The 13,342-nt window shown below is 34.1% G+C and overlaps 1 pseudogene; it reads right to left on the reverse strand.

The window, feature by feature from the left end:
- Positions 1 to 3,238: 3,238 nt before the first annotated feature.
- LOC115957041 lies at positions 3,239 to 13,127 on the reverse strand (annotated as a pseudogene).
- Positions 13,128 to 13,342: the final 215 nt, after the last annotated feature.

Here is a 13,342-nt window from a genome sequence, read left to right on the forward strand (position 1 = left end):
GCTTGTGATGTGAAGGATAGGTGAAGTGATGTGTGTAAAAGGCACCAAGTCTAAAAGTCATAGTGTGTAGGTGTCTAGAAATAGGGTTTGGCTTACCTCTAGTACTTTTTTAACTAGAATTTCCTTTTATTTTAATGAGAAACTACCACGTTATCTACTAACTAAATAAAATGTGGATATTAAAACCCACTATCACTTGCTATTGTATATTTAAACAAAAGGACATGTCTAGTTAAAAAAATGGACATGTCCAGTTAAAAAAATATCGAAAATAAGCCAAACCCTTAGAAATAAGGTGTCATGTGTGTGCAAGTGTATTTGGAGAGTGAGTACATTAAATAAAAAGCTAGTGTGTGAATTGTAAGAAGCTATGTCGTGTGTGCACTGGTGTAATAGTTGTACTTGTAAAGTGTTGTAATTTGAAGAGTCCAGTTTTCAATAAAAGTTCTTTGTTCAGTGTTTAGTTCAACATGCCATTAAAGATGTAGACCTCCGTTTTAGAGATATGGACCTCAATTTTATGGTACTTGAGTTTCATAAACTCAAGTAACACATTACAAGGTTCCACATGACCTTTTTAATTAAAATAACCCAGGTCAACGAGTGCCATTGTGGCAGTTTTGTTATGGAACTCGAGTTTTTGAAACTTGAGTTTCCTAAATTTGAGTTTTAAAAAGGTGGAAGATTACTAAATATTTTGCAAACAATGGTAGGTTGCTAAATATTTCAACAAAAGATTGTATTTGGCCATTTTGGCCTGCATCCTAACAAATCCTTAGAGGAAAAAGTGAGTAATTATGGACCACACCACTGAAACCATCGCCAGAGATGATAGTGACTGGAGACGAAGGAGAAGTGGCAATAATATTTGTAAGGACTCAATTTGTAACGGCCCCAAATTGGTATTGGATGTACGTTAAAGGCCCAAACAATAAGATTTGTAGAGCGTCGGTGTTCAAGAATTAGGTTAACCCTAAAAGAAAAACGATTAAACCACACATTTATAGATGGATTAACAGAACTATAACAATTAGTTTTTCTTTGAAACAAGTATAGTTCTTTGGTTTCCAAGCCTTTTTCCTGAGTGTTCTTTGTTTTTTTTTTTTTTTTTTTTTTTTTTTTTTTTTTTTTATGTTCTGATCTCCTTCCTTAATGCTTTTCTTTCATGTTATATACTGTCCTCTTCATATCATCTTTACCACACATGTGTAAGTTGGGTTCAAAGGATCTCTTTTTGTCCCATCTAACACCTTCTAGAACCTCCTACTAGCAGCTGTAAGGCTGTTTCATCACTGTTCAGGTATCACCTCCACATTAATGCGGCCAGAGAGTTGGTTGAGAGGCAATTAATGTGGAGGCAGCTGTTGTTATAGATATTTGTTTGCCTTCTCTTTCTTGCCCTTGGTCCCTTGTCCCACTTTTAGTGGTGACGTAGCTCCGAAGTACGTTTGTAACAAGGTGGAGTTCTAGTCGTCCTCGGACTCATATTGCCAAGAAGGATTTTGTCCTCGGACGAATATTGAACTCACCTTTCGTGATATTTACTCATCCTTTCATTTGATTACCCCTACAACCTGATATGGGCCTCCTCGGACAGATTTACATCATCGGATGAGCCACAGGCCCAATTAACTTGACTTTAATAATTTTAATGACTAACCGGCCCCCACAATATTGTATATCACTTTTATATGGATTCATTATTATTTTTCCACCGCTCATAATTTGCTACATCATTAATAATTTTGATAGTTAGGAGGGCTCAGAGATGAAGCCAAGCATGGATGGAGCTATGGTTGGACTTGGGAAGCAATGTCCCCTCCAAATTTTTTTTTTTTTAAATTATAAATATTATTATATATAAGGTACAAATTTTAGCAATTTTGTTTTATAAAATTATACTTTTAACCCCTTAAAAAAATCATTGATTCTTTTAAGAGTATTGTTATAGTCACAAATTTTTCTACAACATTTTTACAAACTGTTAAGATAGCAAATTCTTATTAGTTTGCATTTGGGCCCACTACTTACGTTATTTTTTTACTTACCAATAACCAATCATCACATCAATAATTTGTAAAAAAGTTTGTAACTCTAGCATTTTCCTCATTTTAAAGACCTTAATTTTATTTTATTTTTGAAACCAAAAGCAAACTTCATTGAATATTATGAAGAGTCAAAATACAATGCTTCAAAGGCAGGCGGAGGGGATTCCTCCGACCAAACCAACTCATCCTCAATATTTCTAGCGTAACGTGCTAACGCATGAGCCATTGTATTGGCTATTCGAGGAACACAACTCACAGTTAAGTTGCCTATCCCTGTTGCAATGCAATTAACATCTCCATACAGGTGTCCCAGCCGAGAGCATGTAGTATAAGTGTTTTGTAATGGAGGTCATGATCACCTTATTGTCTCCCTCAACAATTAAATCCTTGAATCTCGCATCTACTGCAAATTATAAAGCTTTTCGGCAAGCTAGTATTTCTACCTCCTCACTATCAATAACCGGTGGTCCTCTGGCTGAAATTGACGCCATAACTTCTCCACTGCCATTCCGGATTATTGCCCTAAATCAAGAAGCTTGTAGTTCCTGAAAGATAGCCGCATCAAAATTTAGTTTGAAGCAATTTCCAGGTGGTGGAACCCATCTCGGCCCTCTCTCAATTAGATTCGGTATAGCCAACTGCTCCTGGGATGCTCTGAATTCGTCCAGAAAAACAGAGGCTTGTTTCACTAGTTAAGACAGATCTTGCAATGTGCCTCCATTTGTAGCCACATTCCGTTGCGTCCATATCATCCAAGCTTGCACTAGGAACAGTTAAACTTCCTCCACTGGCAATTTTCGTATCATATCTTCCACTAGTTGCCGAAAATCAATTTGGACACTCACACTCTTTTGTAATCTCCTCGAACTCCCTGCCCACACCTCCATTGCAACGCTGCATTCCCACAAGGCATGTAGTACAGATTCTTTTGCTCTCTTGCACAGCTCACATGTGCTGTCTTCAACTATATGTCTTCGAGCTAAATTTTCAAGGGTTGGGAGGATGTTCTAACAAGCACGCCAGCCAAAGACTTTTATCTTATCTGGGATGCGGAGTTTCCATATTTTGCCCCAAACCGGACTGACCCTTGCACCTGTAGAGCACTCCCCTTGTGATTGTACTTCCTTCCAAATCTGCCTTGCAATATGATATCCAAATTTAACTGTGTACTTCCCCTCTCTGTTGTATAGTCAAAACAGAATATCGTCAGTATATCTTTTGCTCAGTGGAATTCGAAGAATGGCCTCCACATCATCTTTATGAAACTTTGTCTCAACCAAATGTCTATCCCATGTCCGAGTTGTCCAGTCAATAAGTTCCACCACCCTCCACTCCCATTCATCTTCTTGGGGTGGATGAATCACCATGTTTGTTGGATGATTAGGGATCCACTTATCTTTAGTATCCCGAATGGCCGAACCATCTCCAACTCTCCAGCAACATCCTTGCTTTAAAATCTCTTGGGCTGCCATTATACTCCTCCAAACAAATGAACAATTTGGAGACTCCACCGCCTCCAAAAAGCTATATCTTGGGAAGTATTTTGCTTTAAAGCACCCATAAAGCAATGAATCCTTTGCCTGCATCATCCTCTTAAAAAATTAATCAATATATTACTAAAAGTTGAAGCGTGGCATTTATAGTCGCTGAGTTCCTGTTGCGTCACCTCATCACCACGTCATTCGTCACATAATTAATATTTATTCCAATTTTTTTACAAATATATATATATATATATATATATAGATTATTGACTTTACATATTCATCTTTGTCGGTTTTAATATCTATATATGATTAATATTTATTCCTATTTTTTTTACAAATATATATATATATATATATATAAATAGATTATTGACTTTACATATTCATCTTTGTCGATTTTAACATCTATATATATTTCTTTTTTATTTCCAATTTTCCTATAATTTTTTTTTACATTCACTTTTTTTTTTTTAAATATTTACATTTTCTTTAACCTTTCTTCTTCCCTCACATTTTCATCTCCCCACTACCCTCTACTTTAATATTGCTATTCATCCTTCTCTTCATCTTCCTTTATTTGTCTCTTCTTATCCCTTCCCTCTTACTATAAATTTGTCACTCTTTTCCATTCTTTGCATAGTTTTCTCTCACAAAAAGGCTCTCTCTCTCTCTCTCTCTCTCTCTCTCTCTCTCTCTCTCTCTCTCTCTCTAAATGTTTTGGTGGATCTTTATCTCTCAATGTTTTGGTGGATTTTTATTTTTTATTGCATCTCCGCTTTAGGTTGATAAAATTTTGTATTTTTAAGAACTCTAATTTATGTTGATACGATTTAGTTTTGTGTTTTAAGTTATTATTATTATTATTATTATTATTGCTCTTTGATTGTTAAATTTTATCCGATTACATTATAAAAAATTAAAGATAGTAGATAAAAATAAAATAGTATTCCATTACATAGCATAATTTGGATAATTTAGTGTTTATTGTTATATCTTTTAATTTTTCTTATTTTTTTCTTCTCTTCCATTTTACTCAATATTGAAATTCAACCACATCCTCCTTATCATTAAATTATTTATATTTTCTCTCTCTTTTTGTTTTAAAAAATAAAAAATGTAATATTTTACTTAAATTCAAATAAAAGAAAATTGTGCTCATCAAATTGTACTCATTTTTTTTTTAACATTTACACTTTCTTCAACCTTTCTCATTCTCTTTACCTTTTCATCTCCCCAAAAATTCTACCTTGATATCACTCTTCCTCTTTCCTTTTATCTTCCTTTATTTTGTTTTTTTATATTATCATCCTCTTAATATAAATTTATCATTCACTCTTCTATTCTTTACATAATTTTATCTCACAGAAAAGTGGTTATTTCCCACTCTTTCTCCCTCAATTTTTTGGTAGATTTTTATTTTTATTTTTCTTGCATCTCTATTTTAGCCTGATAAAGTTTTGTATTCTTTAGAGCTCTATTTTGGTTTATGGGATTTAGCTTTGTGTTTTAAGTTTTTTTATTTATTTTTTATGTCTTTGATTGTTAAATATTATCATATTTCATTATAAATAATTAAAAAATAGTATATAAGAATGTACTATTATTATATTACATAGAATTATTTGGATAAGTTAGTGTTTATTGTTATGTATTTTATTTTTATTTTTTTTCTCATATCATTTTATTTAACATTTAAATTCAACCACATCCCCCATATATATCATTAAATTATTTATATTTCCACTCCTTTTTTATTTTTAAAAATTTTAAATATAATATTTTGCCTAAATTAAATAAATAAAATTGTCCACATTAAGTGGAGTAATGATAGGGAAACACTCATTCTCACACCCAATGCATCAAAGGAAGAATGAAATACAAAACAAATCAAGTTAGAAACACTAAATAAAAAAAAAAATTAATAATGCATATTTAATGTCATAGAATCATCATCAAATTTTGGAAAACGATAGGTTGCCAGTGGAGAGAGAGAGAGAGAGAGAGAGAGAGAGATGGTATAGAAAAAACAAAACCAATACAAAGTAATAAAGAGTAGATAAAGAAAAAAAAAAAACCAAACGTCAATTAGTAATCGTTGATTGGAAAACAAAGAGGTTGTTAGGAGAAGTAAAAAATAAAATAGAGATTACCGTGTGGAGAACATTAAAAACTTTACAGTGTAGTAACATAAACCGTTTAATTCACTTAAAAAATTAAATCAACAATCAATAATTAAATACAATCATAGTACTAAATTTAAATTTAAAACTAATCAAATTCTAACTATGGAAACCATATTAATTATAACTAAAAAAGAGATGTTCTCTGATAGTAGTAGAAATTGAATAAGAAATAAAGTTAGAAAATTTAAAAATCCATTTTTTGACATTTCATTTAACCTTATTTATAATATATATATATATATATATATATAATTTTCATGCACTATTACTTTCGAAAATCTAATGAACAATCCTACCTCTCATTTATCGTCTTTGTTATGCAAATCATCAGTTAGTAAATATATGATAATGGTAAGAAGCGTTACAAATGAGATCACTAAAAAAAAAAAAAATTAATTAGCCACTATCATTATGGAGTAGTAGTCTATAATTTTACGCATCCAAAAAAGTGAAATATATAGAGTTTTTTTAAAGGTATGTGTAAAGATTCACTATATGTGTGTGTGTGTAAAGGTAAAAAAAAAAAAAAAAGGTATATTTAAGGTTTTTGTTAACTTAAAAACTAATGAAAATCAAATGGTTAATAACTAAAATTATAGTATTAATAAAATATTTAATGAGACCATCCTAAAAAAATTACCGCGCGCAACGCGCGGGTATGTGACTAGTAGATCTAAAATTTAAAACAAAATATACAAGCCAAAAAAGATTAGACCAATAACAAAAATTACCAATAGTTATAAAATAAAAATAAAATAAAAAATCAAATCTAGTCAACCAATTTTACGTAAAACAAACAACTTGACTAGGCTTTTAAACAAACAATTTTATCTATTAATATTTTAAGGCAAGTTGTTATTAAACTTAGTACGGATTATAGAATAGATAGCGACAAAAGTCATTAGCATTCTAGGCCTACGTTTGGATTGCACTTAAATTATTTCAGTGCTTGCGTTTGGCGTTTTTCTGTGGGTCCAGTGCACTATTCACGGGACCTGCAAGTATGGATTTCAGCAAATCTAACTTTTAAACTGGGTCCCACGGCACTATTCACACATTTAAAAATTATTTCACTACAGTGTTTTCAATTTTCAGCAATAAGCGGTATCCAAACAGATCCTAAATTCCAAATATGATGAAAGACAAAGATGAAGACAATCAACTTATGAACAATAATTGTGGGATTCAGACCCTCAAGACTACATTCAAGCTAATGGTGTAACTCGTGGACTACATGAAACTTGCGACATGCTTATCTGTCAAAGTTTGAATACCAATCATAATACTGTTAACAACATAGATATATTTCTCACAACACACATTGCTTAGTATTATTAGGAATAATGATAAAAAAGGTGAAGCTCATAGACAACCAATCATGGACCAACTTAAGATTTTGAGTTAGGGGGTAGAGTATAAGTTATAAAAAATCATGAATCCACTGCCCACAATCTAAATAATTTCTAAAACATTCATTTGTATATTATGGTAATTGTGTAAATTTTCTCAATTAACCTCAAAATACACATATTATTACTGTACAAAAATACATATGTCCTATAGTAATTGTGTAAATTTGCAAAATACATTTGTGCTACAGTAATTGTAGCACAAATGTATTTTTGCACAATGATACATAAGTTAATGTGAGTGCATTTTAAGGTTGATTGGACAAATTTGGCAATTGATACAAATGCTATTACATTGAAATCAATGTAAAATTATAGGGGAAGTTCTCAAAAGTTTTGAAAGAGGAGCCAAATATAAAATTGAAATATATATATTCCTTAAGAGTGGGGGCCCCGGTCCCCCTTGGGTCCCACCTAATTCCGCCCCTGCAACCAATGGTAAGCACATTTTGTTTTGCACCACAACTATTCATAAGGATTATAAATTTTTTGAAAGAATTGCAACTTTTGATGATAATTATTATTAGGAAGATTTTATTGATGATTACTTGATTTAGATGATTTCTTTGACTACATGGATATTCCGGAGGAGAGAAAAGTTAGTCAAATGGATATTTTTGGGGAGAGAAAAGTTAAATTCATTTTGTGTAAGCTTGGCAGAAATGCTTTATGTTGGTGGGAATCAACATAATTTCATATAATTCAATGGGGTCAAGATAGAATTTGGTCGTAACCAAGGATGAAAAAAAAAAAAAAAGCTTACAATTGACTCTTTTTTTTTCTTTTTTCTTTTTTTGCCTTCAATTATGATGTGATATTGTTATACACAAGCCAAGCTAGTAGGCTTACTAATTGAAAAGTTCATACACGAGGAATTATATTGATCAATTTAACATTTGTTGATGCCCACTTTGGCAAAAAAGCCCAATAACAAAAAAAAAAAAAAAAAAAAAAAAAGAACCCAACAATATAGGAGACAATAAGAGAGAAGAATTAGCAAAGTGAGAAGAAAATCATTGAACCCGAATGGCAAGAATAATGGTTCATTGGTAAGATAGTCAAAAGGCCCCAAAGAAAGCAAGCGGGCCTAAGGGAGCCCAAAGAAAGAAGCAGTAAACCCATGAGAATTATGAAAAATGAATGCAAGCAAAAATGGGCCAAAGAAAAGAATTAGTAATGGAGTTGGTAAAAAGGCCAATAAACCCCGAAAGTAAAGGATATAATAATTAGGCTGGAGAAGTCCGAAAGATTTAGCAAAAGCCTATGGGAATGAAGGATTAGAATGGGCCAAGGATGCCCAAAGGAATAAAACAGGCCAAGGAAGCCAAAAATAGTATGAGAACAAGCCCAGCAATAGTACTAGGTTACATGAATTAAGTAAAAGGGAAAGTCCGCGGCAGGCCCAAAGAAGGTCCAGTGAGCATAAACCAAAATGCAACATGGCAAAGGCAATGAGGCGACGTGGCAGAAGTGTCAACCGACCTACAAAGAAGACAAGGGCTGGATTGAAGAAGGAAATGCCCATGCCCAAGCAAAACCCAGCCTAGGGAGAAAGCAAGATACAAAGAACGAAAACCGAGTAACTCATCCATGCCACAAGAGGTTAAGAATGAGTGGCAAAATGGGTAGCAAAGGCTAGATAAGCCCCTAGGCCATGGTAAACGCATGAACAACAGACAAGCCCTAGACTCACATGGAAGTGGAGCACGCATAAGGCTTAGGCACCACTCATTTGTACCCAGCCAATATAGGAGCAGTGGGCCATGGGTCAGAGGTAAGAGAAGGTATGGCCTGGCGATGGGGAGAAGGGGGAAGTCTATTCTAGGGTTCTCGCTTTAACTTTCTTGGGGAAAATATTTTGCTAGGATGACATACCACCCAAAAGAGGGAAAGATAAGTTGGGATCACTAGGTGCATGCCATAGGAGTTAGTAAGAGAGAATGTCCAACCCTTATCCGGATGAGAATGCCACAGAGAGCAAGAAAACAAAACAACACTCTTTTGTCTGGGAATGGAATGTGGCAAGGCCAATACAGGGAAGTGGTGATAGTTGGGTAGCCGACAAACTAGTGGGTGGTCTAGGAAGAACACCCACACCCGGACAAAAGTAGTTGAGGGGTAAAACAGTAAAACCCATCATGGCAGACAGTATAAAAGGGTATTGGTTGTGCACAGTAAGAAGGGGGAAAGGGCAAGCACAAGAGATAATAGAGAGAAATAAGTAAGAAAGAGTGAGAAAGAAAAGAAGCAAAAAGATAAGAAAGAAAAGAGGTAACATAGAAATCAAAAAGAAAAAAATGGAGAGTGAAAGGAAAAACAAAGAGTGAGAAAACAAGAAGTGTAGTAAAGGAATGTACCAATAGGCTACTCTCTTATCTCCCTCTCAATAGCCTACTCTCTAGTAAGAATTCAGAGATAAGTCATCCAAACCCATTCTTTCAAAAAGTGAGCAATTTCTGTGGCAGGATTTCTCCTGTAAGATTGCCCACATTGAAGGGTGGTTCCCTTCCCGGACTTAAATCTCTTAAGAAACCAAGCACGACAGACTAACCATTCTTTCTTTTTCAAGCATTAATATTGTTTCTTTTTCTTTTATTATTGTTATTAATCTATTTATGCCATACTCATATAATTGTATTCTTCCCCCTTTTACTAAGAGAATGGTTTAATCATTGTCTTTGGTTGATAGCAAGCATATTCTTCTTTTTATCATATTATACCCTCTTGCTATAACATTTTTGTGACAGGATCTTTTGCCATGGGCACATGACCAAAGTCATAGTAAAGAGGTCTTAGCTTGTGCACAAGTTGGCTTGGGGTGAGTTTTAGTCAAGCCAGTCCCGACTCTTCTACCCCAGAACTATTGGGCCATAACACGATAGGAAGCAATCTAGCCCAAAATTACAAAAAAGCCCACCACAACATTCAACATTGAGAAAAGATGGTCAACAATATAGAGTCAAGTTTTGAAGAAAATGATGTAGTTAAAACTTAAACCCCATCATGCCAGTTATCCCAAATTAATATAAAAATGTGCAGGAGAAAAAAAGGTCAAATGATAGAAATTAATGGTTGTTAAATCAGTAGAAATGTATTTGTGGGGACCCGAGGACCGGGGAAGACTAAGAATGCTATGACTATTATTCATTCATTAGGTGAAAGCACCTTAAACCCGAGGAGTGGGTTTGCCAATGAAGAGGGTGCAAAGGGATGAAATATATCCTAGAAGCCTGAGTGGAGAAAATGGCATTCAAAGAGAAGGTCAAGGTATTTGAAAGAAGTTTCCTGTGAAAGCCTACCTACTACTTCCGCATTAAATGGCTGGCAACAGCTTTATCAACTGTATTGATGAGGAAATGACACCTGAACAGTGGATTCACAGTTAAGCAGCCCCTACTACCACATTCAACAAAAGTTTAATAGGACAAGTGTCCTAAGGAGAACCTAGAAGGATGCAGATGGATAGTTAGGATGCAAGAAGCATAGGAGTATATAAAGGAAGAGAACTTTCAGATGAAGGGACTGAAAAAAAAAAAAAAAAAAAAAAAAAAAAAAAAAAAAAAAGATTAGAACAAGAACAATAAGGAGAGAGAAAAAGGAGAGTGTATATCCTTGTGTAAGAAATTGTCCTCAGGCTGGCTTGAGGAAAACATTAATCCTACTTGATTTTTGCTTCTAACTCATTCCTTCTTAGTTGAATCTTCAAACTTGAACTCGGACTTGTTTTTCCCACTCTCTTTATAAATTCTATCTATTTAGGCCTAATTTGGTGGTACAGGCCTCACTATTCTAAGTGGGTTTGGGCCCTAAGCTTTTGAGTCCCTATAGTATTCTTTACAAATTTCAATTATTAACATTTTTTTTTTATTTGGATCAACATGAAGCTTTTTTCAAACCAAAGAAAATATCTTGCATCAGCAAGGCAACAATTAAAACCAGCAGCAAATAACTGTTCACAAGAACACCAGACTAACATCTCTCAACAACAGTAAGAAAGCACTGAAAAGCCAAACTTTTCTAGTACCAATCACCTCTAAATCAATCCAAGCGTCATGTTACACATTTCAGGAACAACACAGACTTATTTATGTAAGTGCAAGAGCTTGTAATTTTGTTTCACCTATTAGAGTTTATGACAGTGTCCTAGAAGTTCCACAAAGATGGAGGCCTCCATCAATTTGAAGTGTGAACATTGTCTTTAAGTTACATTTTTCTTATCATCAGCTAGTTTAAACTGGAAGAAGCAGAGAAGAGCAATTGAGACTATTTTTATCTGCATGTAAGCAAAGTCTTTCCCTATACAAATTTGTGGTCTAACCTGCATATATAAGCACAAGTAAAAAATATTAGAAATTATGCCATTTTTACATGTGGTAAGCACTCAACTAAATGATGATATAAACGTGAAATGCTACGAATTTGAATGGTAATTCAGGTTGAAAGGTTCCATTATTTAGCCATCTTTCTAGACGAAATTCCTCTACATCTTCTCCTTAAATATAAGGCATCCTGCCCATGGCATAAGCCATGTAGTATACCCTATCCCCCTTCTTTACTCTATGCCAGTCGGGAAGAATGTCATCCATTTTTGCACACCTCCCATCCATGAAGTATACCAAAGGGATCACATTACAATCTATCAAAAGTATTATCATCATGGCTCAGCAAAAAAAAAAGTCTTATTATCATGAATAGCATCTTTAGAGTTGATGACCAAGTAGGGGAAAAAAGAAAAGGAAAGGTGAATATAATAAGAAAGTAAATTAAATCTTATTAAAGAATCCATAATTAGTAATTACATATTAATAAACATAGGAAAATGCTAAAGATACTAAGTATTAACCATCTTTTTTAGAATTATGTCCCTTAGATATTGATCATTTATTTTCTCTGGATTCCTTTTGCTTTCCACCAAAAACCTTGAAAGTGTATCCTCTTTGTCATTCTGGAAATCATCAAGATTCAAGTAATAAAAAATCCAGACTATCAAAGCAAATGGCACATCCAGTTGTACCAAAGTCACTTAAAAGATAGATAGCATAGGAAATTACAAATAGTCAAATACATCCCAGGATTTCCCCAATTAGCCATTATTGTCACAAATTTAAAACTTCGCAATCTTGTTGCAATTCTAGCAGTTACCTCTTGATACTAATTACTCCATGCTCAAAATCATCAACGATTTTGATTTTCTTCTTAAGGGCAGCTTCAGGGCCAATGTTAAGAAACCTCTTGGCTTCCAGAATGGATCAACATAGCACCAAAAGACCAAGGCATTTGAATCATCAAATGCCTTCATGAATGCAATTCCCTACTTGCTTAACCCCTCCAAGCAATTCAGTTCTACCCTAAACCTAACTTTGAAAATTGAATCCAAAGTGCATTGCATTAGTATTTCCTATAAAATCAAAAGAAAAAATATCAATTTTTGTGTTCCACTTGAAAGACTATTTTGTATGTTCGGAATGTTCCTTAAATCTTTTAAGGTACTTACTTGCATATCAAAAGCCAAACCATCATCTGATAAGTTGTGAACAACTCTAACTAGCTTAGTAGCGTTTCCTCTAAACACAGCAAAGCTATAATTTCTAAGCACTCTAGTAGAGAACTCAAAGCTCGCAAGCTTCCTTAGCTGCCACCACTCGTCTCTATCCACATTAAATATCCCTTGACCAAGAAGATCAACAACAACATCCTTCTTATACTTACGGCCTCTACAATACTTATCGAATTTGGTTTTTAAGATACGCTCGATGTTTTGTGTGTCTACCGTGAATGTCTCACTTTAACTGGACCAAGGAATCGAAAGGTTAGGTGTTTCTTTGCAGTTTTGGTATGGTAGTCATAAATTTTGCTGAAGTAGAAGAGCTGGTAGAAGATCGTGCCATGTACAGACGGGTAGTTTGGGTTCTTGATTGATTTTCCGGTGAAAACTTTGAGTACAAGAATAAAGATGCTTAGGAAGAGAAGGAATAGTGAGAAGGCTATGGAGGTCAAGATTGTAAAGTTGTGATTTCCAATTAGCCTTTGTTGGCTTTAATTCTATGCCAAATTTGGTTGTAATTCAGTCAATCATTTTCTTGTATTTATGTTGGGTTAATTGTAGGGGATGAGAGTGAGAGATTGGTGAAGAATAAAACATGCAATGAAGATCAGTGCAGTTTCGCGACTAGCTCGCGAGAAGTTCGCGAGTAAAGAAACTCGCGAAAAGGCCA

Source organism: Quercus lobata, chromosome 8 (assembly GCF_001633185.2).
Source record: "Quercus lobata isolate SW786 chromosome 8, ValleyOak3.0 Primary Assembly, whole genome shotgun sequence".
Taxonomy (NCBI): Eukaryota; Viridiplantae; Streptophyta; class Magnoliopsida; order Fagales; family Fagaceae; genus Quercus; species Quercus lobata.